This window comes from Symphalangus syndactylus, chromosome 16 (genome assembly GCF_028878055.3).
Source record: "Symphalangus syndactylus isolate Jambi chromosome 16, NHGRI_mSymSyn1-v2.1_pri, whole genome shotgun sequence".
Lineage (NCBI taxonomy): Eukaryota > Metazoa > Chordata > Mammalia > Primates > Hylobatidae > Symphalangus > Symphalangus syndactylus.
The window spans coordinates 96050432-96063721 of record NC_072438.2 but is presented as its reverse complement, the minus strand read 5'-3'; the positions used below and the strand labels follow the sequence as shown (position 1 = coordinate 96063721).

The window sequence follows — 13290 nt, the reverse complement described above, 5'->3', positions numbered from 1 at the left end:
AAACTATCGCAAGGACAAAAAACCAAACACCGCATGTTCTAACTCATAGGTGGGAATTGAACAATGAGAACTCATGGACACAGGAAGGGGAACATCACACTCTGGGGACTGTTATGGCGTTGGGGGAGGGGGGAGGGACAGCATTAGGAGATATACCTAATGCTAAATGACGAATTAATGGGTGCAGGAAATCAACATGGCACATGGATACATATGCAACAAACCTGCACATTGTGCACATGTACCCTAAAACCTAAAGTATAATAAAAAAAAAAAAATTCCAATAATGTGGACAAAGTATGTTACTTGGATTTAATGTCAATATCTGAATATTGATTTTCAAAATCATGTAAGTATTACAGATATGGCTTGGAGTGAAAATCTCCTAATATGTTTTATATATTAAAATTATTTTAACCTGTTGAGGTCTAAATTTGCATTTATTATCACAAAATATAATGCTGGCAGCATTAACATCAGTAGTAGGGCCACCCAACCACCTTCACCATGAGAACTACATTAACACCTCCTCACACTGGCCATGCTCAAACCCTACCAGTGGGAAGGGGGCAAGCATTTTGCATTACTGGCATACACACTAGGATGATTACAGAAGCAATCTATCATACTTACACTCCACCACCAGAAAATATAATGATCACATTTTTTAACAAAATTCAGGTTTATTCTTTTATTCTAGAAATTTATCCTGTGAAGGTAACATATAGCCGATGGTTGATTTTCAGCATTTGGTATGTTGTCATTAAGTGCATCTCTGATTTAAATGACAAATTTTATTGGTCCCTAATGACTTAGTCGTGTACTAGTGAGTAGGCTTTAATCACATGAAAAAATGAGTCTACCAAGTGGCCTTCCCTTCATTGATAATGGCAAAGAAATGTCCCATGTTTGGTGATGGATGTCCAGCTCATGTGGCTGCCTACTGTCTACCTCTGGGCCACAGACCAGAGGCCAAGCATCGTTGTGTCCAGTGCCACCCAGGAAAGGTACTCATCTGCCTTTGTTCCAAGGAGGTCCTTTTTCTCAAGAATGTTTAAATAGTGCACACGTTTGTACATACCATAGAGCAGCAGTTCATATTGGCTGTAGATGTTGTGAAAACAACAGCCATTGAGTAGAGGCCAGGGATGTTGCCAAATATCCTACAATGCACAGAAGAGCACCCCCTCACACACACACTGCCACAACAGAGAATACTGACCCAAAACATACATGGTGCCTAGATTGAGAAACCTTTGCACAAAAATAGTATCTTGGCCTGTCCGCCTCATGCTCATGGGACTTCAGTTCAAAGAGAACTGAAACGCAGCTTTAGTAAAAGCCTTTGTCTCTGAGCCATGAGTGTTGTGAAAACTGGGGCCAGCTGAGGTATGCACCTGCAAGGAGGATAAAAACTCAGACCTACACACTTCCCAACGTGCCTCTACAGACAGCTGCTGCCTACTGCATCCGATCTGTTGATGTCCACAACCTGGGATACCCAGATGTGCTAAAAGAGCAACTATAGCACGACGAGGCTACCAGCTGGGTGAGTGGGAGAAAAACAAGAAAAGAGCTTTGTGTCCAGGGTACATCCACCCAGCCAGCCTCACATATCACATTTGCTGGGGAACTGGATGGTGGCAGGGCTCTGACAGCTGAGGAGCAGTCCACAGTGCAGGAAGGAATTGTGTTACAACTCACTCCAAAGCTGATAAACAGCCAGACAAAACTGAAGCTGTAACTGCCTGTGTGACTGTATCAGCCTGTGGAAGCCATCAAAACAATTCAATAACTCAATGACATAGTCCTAGTTCCAATTCATCTTTCTAGCAGGCATCTGTTTCTATTATATTTGAACTGTGCAGAGGAAATTGGATAAGGCATGGTAGCACAGGACACTGCAAGCTGCAGCAACCACATGCCCAGCAGTGGGAGCGGGAGGATGGAAGACAGGAGGAGAGAAGCCAGGCACTGAATCTCAATCAGAAGCAGCTTAAAGGTCAGACTCTGAAACTTCCTTCAGAGCCCATCAAAGCCCACCTGTAATTTCCACAACAAAGTGACCCAAAGCCATTTCCTGGTGACCCCCAGTGCCAGGGTACTAACCCCTCATTCACAGACAGACAGCTCTAAATGGTAGCGTAACAGCATCAATTCTTCTCCCCATCTGTTTCCACTCACTGGCTCTGCCCAGCCAGCCAAGAGTCAAAGCCCTAGGCATTGGAGTGCAGATTCATGGTCAGGTTCCGCTCCTTGGTTGAAATTAAGGGTAACTTAAGTTCTATGGGTGGAACTGGCTGGAGGGAAGACAGTAATTTGGCAAATGACAAGTGCTCCAAGGGGACCCATGATACATTCTATCTAGATCAGGGGTGGGCAAACCATCCCCCACGGGCCAACTGTGGCCACTTCCACTCACTGACCCATCTTCTGTGGCTGCTTTCACATTTCAATAGCAGAGCTCAGTAGCTGCAACAGGACCGCATGGCTGGCAAATATTTACTCTCTGGCCCCTTCCAGGAAAAGTGGCCAACTCGTACTCTAGAGACCAGACTTCTAAGGAAAAAAGTGAGTCTTCAGGATGCAGATTTTCAGTAGCATACATGGGAGGACTTGAGAAAGACAGGAACAGGCATGGAGATACTGAAGCCCCTCTTCACAATGGTGAGTGACAGCTCATAGTCTCAGGAGTAATTGGTTGATAGAGGCAGACTCTAAGGCAATGAGATAGAAGGAAGAACATTTCTGATGAAGGGGCAGATGGAGGCACCTTTCCTAGTGTAGGAGAAGCCCTCAGCAGAGGAGAAGCAGCACCCATACCTGCATGGGGTGGAAAGAAAGGAGCAGGAGCCCCCAACAGCAACTAGGAGAACCACAGAGAAGCCAAAGAGAAGCTAAGAACTTGATCTTGTCTTGAATTTCTGTAGCATCTGAGACACTAGAGTTCAGTCCTGCATTAAGCTCAGGGTTTCCCAAACCAGTCAGTCCACACGGCCTTTCCACCTGGTAGCTGCCATTTCCATCCAGGCCCTGGTATTCATGAGGTTACCCTTTGGAGAATGCTGCATTCAACCTACCCACTCCCTTTACAGATTGGACAAACCCCCTTGACACCATACCTCCATGTGAACATCACACAGCAATTCATGGAAAGCGGGCACCCATTAGCAGGATGGGAGAGGTTGGAAACCAGCCCTGGCACATTCAAGATGCCCTCCTATGGGAGGAAGAATTGCAACAGCATTTTGTGCTCTGAATGCCCAGTCTATAGGAAGATGAACAGAAATATTTAAGCATCTGAGCTGTGGTAGCTCATGGCAGGAAGCCACACTCACCTCCCAGGACCTGATTCTGCCATAATACACTGTCCCAGAACCACTATAGATCACCTCACCACTGGCTGAGGAAGCTAAAGACAGGAGCTGAGTGTAGATGGGCAGGAGGCTCATCCTTGTCTCCCTACTGCTGGCCGATGCACGCCTTGTCCAGCTTGCTAAAGACACATGCTCCAACACCTGTCACTGTCAGGCATTGTCATTCGTGGCCATGCCTGCTGTGCCCACCAAGCTGCCAGCACCGCATGGCTGCTGCTCACTGGTGTGAGGTGTGTGCCCAGCCTGAGGGCCGGGCGAGCTCAGGACACAGACCTCCCAGTGCCGGCACATAGGAAGGCCCTGGTAGCTGGCCAGGGAGGCCTAAGCTCACTTCAGTCATCAGACACGGAGTTCCATTCTCTAAGGATATCATCTGGGAGGAGGTGGAGCCTTTCTGTCTTGAAGGTTGGGTCTACTTCCAGATGTGAAGGAAGGACATTTCGTATACGGGGAAAGAGGTATTGGCCAAGAAATATGGAGCCCAGATTCAAAGGGGGACATAGACCCTCTCTCTTGATGGAAGGAAGGTCAAGGAATTTTAGAAACTTTTTTCCCCAAACTTCTAGAGTTGTTGACACCAGTTGTTTATTTGTCACATTATTTATTCACTTACTTATTCTTTAAAAGTTATTTTAAGCATAACTAAAACTCTCATTCATCTCAGACTCTTATCACGAGATTATTGTCTTATTATTAGGTTCCACACTCCAAAGCTACCACCCTTGGATGACATAAATATTCAATGACCATTTATCAGAACCATAGGCATTTTTATCTACCTGTCACCTTGCAGGGTCAACATTTACAAACACGTGGTTATTACAGGACCACAGAATAAGATAATAATCTTATTATTAAGACCACAGATAATAATCTTGGCTTGTTGAAGCCTTTGAACCCAACAGCTACGGGCCCATCTGGAGCTCGTGGCCTTACTTCTCTAGGTCAGATTTGGACACTCCGAAAACTGCAGGAGTTAGGAAGCTGCAGCATCCCACAGGGAGAAGGAGCAGCTCAACAGCCAGAGCTGGGCTGAGAAGCGGGTATCTGGAAGCTTGCTCCTTAATGCCTCCTGAGGAAGCGCTGGGCACACACCTGGCACAGCCCAAATGCACGAGTTAGCACCACCCGCACACATAGTGCTCAGCTGTTCCTTTGGCAGCACTGTTGTTAGCGATGTGTGACCACATTGGGAGAGGGTCTGAGTACCATGGAGGTGACCAAGACACTCTGCACCTCTGTTACTTAGCACGGTGCAGGGCAGGAAGCAGGAAACTCAACAGATGTCTATTCAATGATTGATGGGCAGCTGCCAAGCAGCTTCCAGAGTAGGGGTCCCGTGATGCAGATCCCTCCTCCCCACCCACTCCATGTCAGCCTTATTTCAGGCCTCACAACATCCCACTTGAAATATTAACTGAGCTCTTGGCCTCAGTCATCGTGTTCTTCTGTCACCACTGCACCATCTCAAAGTGGCCCTTCCTACCCCACCAGGCCTCCCACTGCCTCGCACACAGCCGAAGCCCTGCCCTCACAGCCTGGCCCTCCAGATACCTGCAGCCTGGGCCCCATCTGTCTTCAGACTTCGCTTCCCATAGAGTTTCCTCACCTGGGTTTTGGTTTTGTTTCATAAATAGGCCACACACACATGCACAAGCAAAGAGGTACATGCACACATGTGCAAACATGTGACCGCAGACACAGATGCCAGCACACACATGCACATACGCTTATGCTTCCGTGTGCAAATACAAGCACACACACACACACACACACACACACGCACACACACCAGCTCCGTACTTTAAACCTCTTTCCTCTGTACATGAAATGTCCTTCCCTCACACCTGGAGGTAGACCCAAACTTCAAGACAGAAAGGCTCCACCTCCTCCCAGATGATATTCTTCCCAAGTTGCAATTGAGTTCTCCCTCGCCATTTCTCTATACAGCGGCAACAGACTCTCCATCACGATACCATTGCCGTCTTCTCTGAGTGCAGGTGCCGTGCATGCTGTGATTCCCTAGAGAGCAGCGGGGATACTTTTTACAGCTTTTTCGGTGCTCACTTATGGTCCCCAGCAGAGAGCACCTCAGCAGGTGCTCCAAGAAGGATGTTGCCTTGGAAAAGGTAGTGAAGCCTTGAAACACAGAGAATAAGGGCAAAGTCTGGGCTGCTCTCGGAGCCTCAGGGCCCTGCCACCCTGATGTCCTGGGACAGGGAGCGTGTCCTCTAACTCTCCTCTCTGCCTGCACTTTCTCTCCACCAGAAATTCTCAACCTCTTTTGTTCTAATAGAGCTCTCTTCAACTGCCTGAAAAAGTTCCTAATCCTTTTATAAAATATTGTCTTAAAATGCACAAAATAGGCTGGGCACAGTGACTCCTGCCTATAATCCCAACACTTTGGGAGGCCCAGGCGGGTGGATCACTTGAGGTGAGGAATTCAAGACCAGCCTGGCCAATATGGTGAAACCCTGTCTCTACTAAAAATACAAAAATAAGCCAGGCATGGTGGTGCATGCCTGTAATCCCAGCTACTCGGGAGGCTGAGGCAAGGAGAATCACTTGAACCAGGGAGGCGTAGGTTGCAGTGAGCAGAGATAATGCCATTGAACTCCAGCCTGGGCAACAGAGTGAGACTCCATCTCAAAAAAAAAAAAAAAAAAAAAATGCACAAAGGGCCTGAGTGATGCTGAAATCCAGCTCTGTGTTCACACCTGAGTTGGGGGGTGGCAGGTTCCCCAGCACCATGTGCTCCCAGGTTCCCAGCAAATGTGAGCTCCCTCTCCCTGGAGCCCCTGCCCTGGGTGCTGATCACCAGCCCCCTCTGGTTGATCTTCCCTCAGGTGGGAAGTAGCTCTGAGGAGGGGGAGCACAGAGGGGTTGCGGGCAGGGGTGCAGGAGGAGAAAATATGTTGAGGACAACGGCATCAGAGGCCAAAGGCAGACTGTGGCTGCTGGTCTGCACAGACCACCATCTATGGATTGCAGAACCTGGGTGGACACGTAAGGAGAGGAGGGAAAAGAGAGAGATAAAGGGAGAGAAAGAGAGAAAAAAAAACTGTCACAGATAAGCACAAGGAGTAGCTGCCCTCAATTAAGGCTAGTAAAGAATTGTTCCCATTGCATGGGGTTTTCCAACTGCAATCTTTGGGCTTGTGAAGCATTTTCTCTGCATCTGTTGTTGATGCCATTAAGTAGAATGAGTCACTGTATATATTAAGGACTAAGACCAGCAGCAACATTAGTCTATGAATTCAATGATCATGCCAGCTTGAAGTAGAAAAGGAGCTTTTTTTTATTATTATTAAACCAGTGGCAAAGCAGAGGAAATCAAGTAATTATATTATAAGATTTTTGCTTTTTTTCATACTGTGTCTATTTCCTTTTAATGACAGGTATCAAAAGTCACTTTTAAGAAAAGCCTTTGAAATTGAATAGAAAAATCTCATGCATTTACTTTTCCTGTTTTTCTGAAATTCAAATAAAATGTGAGCGACAGGCGCTGAGCGCTCCAGCCCCCGTGCTCAGCAATCGCAAGCTTTCTTCAGACCTCTCTTCGCAAGCTCGGGAGGAGGGCAGAGGTTCCTTAGGAGGATCCCGGGCTGAAATCTAGGCCAGGGAGCCAACAGCAAAATGCACCTAGTGAGCATCTGTGTTTGGGGCCTTCTGGCATGGTAAAACTCTGACCTGGGGTATTCAACATCACCTGTGCTCTCAGCGCAGCTTCCAGAACAAGCCAGTGGCCCCAACAAAGGACAAAGGGTCCAGAACCATGAGACCAGAAAAGAAAGACAGCCAGGTATATTTGACAGCTCCCAGAATGACCCGGCCAGGCACTCAGAAGGCCACGGAGGCCTCACTCAGACATGCTGCCAGGGTGCGTTTATGTTGCAAACCCTCACACAGCATTTGCTACCTGCCTGGCCTTTGGCAAAGGGCTTTAGAGATGTTCCCCCAAGTCCCACATGGCACAGAGGGCAGGTGCGCATGCTGTGCCAATTTCACAGGTGAGGAGAGGGAGGCCCAGGGAGGTTACAGAGCTCATGAGAGGTGCAGCCAGGATGTGAGCCCAGCCAGCTGGCCCCAGAGGCTGTGCCCATGTGTGACAGGTGCCCCTCTGCCCCTTTCGTGGGGTCACATTTCCTAGTTGCATCAGAAACTTAACCTAACCTTACAACCTGGTGTGTAGGTGGGCAGTGGTGGGTGGTGCAGGCGGCGCCTCCTTACCTCTGATGCAGCATCCACCAGAAACGCTACAGACAGTGCGGAAGGCAGAACGGTGCTTCCAAAAAAACCCAAAAACATCCAAGTCCTGATCCCCAGACCTGTGCCTATGTTAGGTAACACGGCAAGGCAACACTGAGGTTGCAGATGGAATCAGATGGCCTTGAAAGAGGGCACTTGTCCTGGATGGTCTTCATGCCCTCAATGTAATTACAACTCCTCAAAAGTGAAAAGGGGGTCAGGGTCAGAGGAAGATATGACTACAGAGAAAGGCACAGAGAAAGGCACAGAGAAACGCACACTGCTGGCTCTGAAGACAGAAGGGTCCACGAGCCACTAGCCGAGGAAAGCAGGAGCCTCTAGAAGCTGGGAAAGGCAAGGACCAGATGTTCCCCTGGAGCTACAGAAGGGACCAGCCCTATCGACACCTCCACTTTAAGCCGCGGGGACAGTGCCGGGCTTCCGACCTGGGGACTGTAAAACAATAAAATTGTGGGCCGGTGTGGTGGTTCATGCCTGTAATCCCAACACTTTGGAAGGCCAAGTCAGGTGGATTACTTGAGTTCAGGGGTCTGAAAACAGCCTGGGCAACATGGTGAGACCCTTATCTCTACAAAAAGTACAAAAATTAGCCGTGTGTGGTGGCACATGCCTGTGGCCCCGGCTACTCAAGGGGCTGAGGTGGGAGGATTGCTTGAGCCCAGGAAGCAGAGGCTGTAATGAGCCAAGATATCACTACTGCACTCCAGCCTGGGCAACAGAGCAAGACCCTGTCTCAAAAAAATAAATAAATGAATAAATTTTAAAAAGTAAAATTGTATTGTTAAGCTGCTAAAACAGAGGTGATTTGTTACAGCAGCCCTAGGAAACTGGGGTGTTATTGTGGCAAAGGAAGCACAGTGGTCTGGGCCCAAAGACCTGCAGGTATACAGCCACCTGAAAGCTGTGTGACCTGGGCAACTTTCTTGACCTCTCTGAGTCACCATATTTTCCATTTCTAAAATGCATGCATTCATGCCTCTGGGACTATTATTAGTGCTACAAGAAGTCAAGTTAATTAACTGCAAACACGAAGAAAGGCATGGAACATTTTATTGATTTGCAAGGGGCCTGAAGGGAATCATTACCTTTTTTTTGAATCTGAGACAGAAATTGCTGTCAACAACCAGTTTCTCCCATTCCTAGTAAAAAAAAAAAAAAAAAAAAAAAAAAAAAAAAAAAAAAAAGTACTTTGCTATCCATAACCATTTACTTTTCTTTTCAATAAACCCATACAAGGCTTTTAATCTACATGAGGAACCCCCTTGGGAGGTGGTCAGGAAGCCAGTAAGGATTCTAGCATGGGGTAACTGGGCAGTCCTGGGCAGAGCTGCCCGAGTCAAAACCCTACATCCATCTGAGCTTTGGGTCAGGAAGACAATCGCCCCACTGGCCTCCCTCAGGCCAGGCACAGGCTGAGAATCCTGAGAAATGAGGTGTGAGAGCCTGCTCGTCACTCTAGGGCTGTGGAACAGTGAGCGGAGGTGATGTTTGCCTGCCTTCTTGCAATTAAGGCCACGTTAAAACGTAGTCGGTAGTGGTATAATTACAGATTCCCTCCCATGACTTCCTCCGTGGAGAAACATTTTTATAATTCCAGAAATTATGTTTTTTTTTTACTTTTTTTAGATGGAGTCTCACTCTGTTGCCCAGGCTGCAATGCAGTGATGCAATCTCAGCTCACTGCAACCTCCACCTCCCAGGTTCAAGCAGTTCTTCTGCCTCAGCCTCCCAAGTAGCTGAGATTACAGGTGCTCACCACCATGCCTGGCTAATTTTTGAATTTTATTAGACACAGGTTTCACCATGTTGGCCAGGGAGGTCTCGAACTCCTGACCTCAAGTGATCTACCTCCGCCTCCCAAAGTCCTGGGATTACAGGCATGAGTCATTGCACCCAGCCTAGAAGTTACATTTTTATTTCTAGTTGTAGTGTTTTAGAATTTTAAAACAGCCGATTTTTACAAAGGCAAAACACAGCAGAACTTGGAAATATTTTTGTGGAAGATCAGCATTTACTGAATATCTATGCTGGGCCTGAAATGGACGATACACAGTCTATCACACTCAACGCCTCCCTTCATGAAATAGTTACAAAACCTACTTCATGAGGCTGCAAGGGATTAAGTTAAATGAAACAAAGTAATGTAACCAAGGATGCGGGGGTAGGAAGAAACGGAACTGGAATCATCCCGCCACCTTCCTAGATCCCGTCCTCATGCACTTGCTTCCCCCACAGTTACTGCCCCTCCCTATAGTGGGTTAGGTCTTCCCTCACTCTGACTTTATTTCTTATTCCCCGCCGTGACCTGGCTTTTAATCCCACAGTGTATCAAATACTAAACCAATACTCTACTCCCCACTTACACATTCACCCCAAATGGTGCATTTTTTAAAGTGCATTGATAGAAAAATAAATACTGCATCTTCTCACTCATATGTGAGAGCTAAAAAAAATGAGTTCATAAAAGTAGAGTAGAATTACAGTCATTGGAGGCTGGGAAGAGTAGGAAGGAGGGGAGGCTAGGAAGAGGTTGGTGACATGGTTTGGCTGTGTCCCCACCCAAACCTCATCTTGAATTGTAGCTCCCATAATTCCCATGTGTCTTACGGAAGGGACCCTGTGGGAGGTAACTGAATAACGGGGGCAGATCTTTCCCATGCTATTCCAGTAATCGGGAATAAGTCTCAGGAGATCTGATGGTTTTATAAATGGGAGTTCCCCTGCACAAGCCCTCCTGCCTGCTGCCATGTAACACGTGACTTTGCTCTCCTTCTGCCATGATTGTGAGGCCTCCCCAGCCATGTGGAACTGTGAGTCCATTGAACCTCTTTCCTTTATAAATTACTCAAGCTCGGGTATATCTTTATTAGCAGCATGAGAACAGACTAATACATTGGTTAACACATGGAAAGTTAGAGCTTGCTGGGAGGAATACATGCTGTAGTACCGTTTGTTACGAATGTGGTGAATGATAATTCAGTGCATATTTTCAGAAACCTAGAAGAGAGGATCCTGAATGTCCCTAACACAAAGAAATAATAAATGTTTAAGTTTATGGAAACGTTAATTACGTTGATTTGCTCTTTATACATTGTATACATGTATCGAAATATTACACCATTTCCCACAAATAGGTATTATTATTATGTGTCAACTAAAAATAAAAGGAAAAACGTATACAAATGAAAAGCATCATGGAGAAATGCAAGTCAGTGTCCTGACAGAAAAAGAACACTTTCATGTTGTAATACTAACATTAATGCACAAATGTTCCCTTAGGCCATGAAATAACTTAAGGTAATTTGAAGCCAGTGGATAATGTATTTAGAGAGTGTCAGCAGGGAATGTGGCCAAGAACCCCCTCCCTACCTCTGGGAATAAGATCTGCCTGAGCCCTACCACCAACCCACCCCAATGCTAAGGGCTTCACGTGTATTCATGCATCTGATCCTCAAAGCCTTCCCGTAAGATAAGTACTATTTATGCCCATTTTATGCGTGAGAAAACTGAGGCACAGAGACGTTAATTTGCTTGCTCAAGGTTACACTCCTATAAGTGGATCAGTCAGTATTCAAGCCAGGTGGTGTTAAGCATCGTGTCCCTGGGATGAGTCATCATGCATAATCATTGATGAAAGTTTTAAATGTTAAGTATAGCTTGGAATGATTCTACTGTATTGTTAATAACTTACAGTTGTCATGAATCACTAGGCCAAAATACGCTATTGTTAGGAGAAAAAACTTCACCTCTACCACTTGGGTCCCATGCTTGGGGGCCTGCAAATTAACTGAAGATAGATTAACAGGAGAAAAGGCAAGCTTTATTTACATGTGCACGTGGGAGTTGCTAGCCTTGAGTAATTCGCAGAATAATGTGAAGGTTTATATGAGGGGACAATGCATGTCCTTGCACCTTCACTTTAGACTTGACCACGTGATTTGTTCCAAGCAATGGGATGCACATAAAGTGACAGTGTGCCAGATACAAGCAGAGGCTTTAAAAGGCATCATTTGCTTCTGCTGTCCTTCCTGACTTCTACCTTGCACCCTGAGGAAAGCATGCCCCAGGGTGTAACTTCTCCTCCAGCCTGGGTCCTGGGTGAGAAGAAGGGTGGCCCAAAGGAGGCCAGCCAAGAGGAGCAGAGCTTAGAAGCTGCAGCCAGCCTCAGACCTCGGAATGAGAAATAAACATTTGCAGTTGCAAGCTACAGAGATGTCTGGACTACTTGTTACTGTGGCAGAAGCTAACTACTATAAGAACACGTAGATTTTTGGCCTAAGCAACAGCGAGGATGATGGTGCAACTTGCTGATTTGAATTGCAGCAAGTGGGGTGGGAAGGGGGAAATTAAGATTTCATTTTAGAATACACTTAGCAAATAGCAACACCTCCTATGCTACGAAGGATAAGATACAAGACACAACTTTCATACTCCTTACATTTGGAGAATAATACAATTATTTGTATTTGGAATTTAATATCCCAAATAAACATTCATATCCTTTACACTCAACCTGTTCATTGTCAAACATTTTGTTCCCTGAAATTGTTTAATTCACATTTATTCAAAAAGAAAGTGCATCTGGAGTTAAAACTAGTTTTACCCAAGAGGGTCTAAAGAGCTTAAAAATAGAAATGGGATTATGCCAGGATGAAACCCATTAACAACTCAGCTGAGTGAGGTCAGTGGCGGAGTGAGCCTAGGAGCTCCAAGCAGGGAACAGAGCCCCCATCATCACACCTGGATCATCAGGAGAAATGAGACCCACATGGACGGCACACTCTAACGACAGCCAAGGGAAACTTTGCCAAACAAGCAGGAGGGTTTTTTTTTCTTTTTCATCAAGATAAAGCCACTTTAACCAAGAAGAGGAACAAGTTTTGTTTGAAAACCCTAACTGGATATTTGGTTATTAATAGCGTTATGTCATATTAATACTTTTATATCATATTTCATTCATTGTCTACCATATTTCCCATGTAATGATATAATCTTCATAACTAGAATTTTAATGGCTGCCCAATGAATAGCTATATCATAATGTTGGGGGGTTTTTTGTTTGTTTGTTTTGTTTTGTTTTGTTTTTTCAGATGAAGTCTCACTCTTTCACCCAGGCTGGAGTGCAGTGGCACAGTCTTAGCTCACTGCAACCTCCACTCCCCAGGTTCAAGTGATTCCCCTGCCTCAGCCACATAAGTAGCTGGGATTACAGGCACCCACCACCAAGCCCAACTAATTTTTGTATTTTTAGTAGACATGGGTTTCATCATGTTGGCCAGGCTGGTCTCGAACTCCTGACCTCGTGATCCACTCACCTCTGCCTCCCAAAGTGCTGAGATTACAGGCGTGAGCCACTGCACCTGGCCGTGTATTTTTAATTTATCTTTTTTTGTAACTTGGTTTTTTTCTACCAAAAAATAGGCATTCATGAAAAGTTGTTAAATATACATTAAGTGAGAAAAGCAAGACATGCTGGATAATATCCTTTGCATTATGTCATTAACCCATTTATGCTGGAGGTTGCAAATTTTTTTGTGAAAAATCAGACCACGGCGATGACCTTGAGCAGTAGGATACAATTAACTCCCACAAGCTTAGCGTTCCAATAATGGAACACTACCATAAATGGGTTAAGATTACAGAC

General features: G+C 45.9%; 1 protein-coding gene across 5 annotated transcripts in view; it reads right to left on the bottom strand.

Annotated features, from left to right (window-relative positions):
* MED10 (mediator complex subunit 10) overlaps positions 1-13290 on the bottom strand; it is a 462922-nt gene that overhangs the window by 415201 nt on the left and 34431 nt on the right. The gene's annotated exons all lie outside the window — the stretch shown is intronic.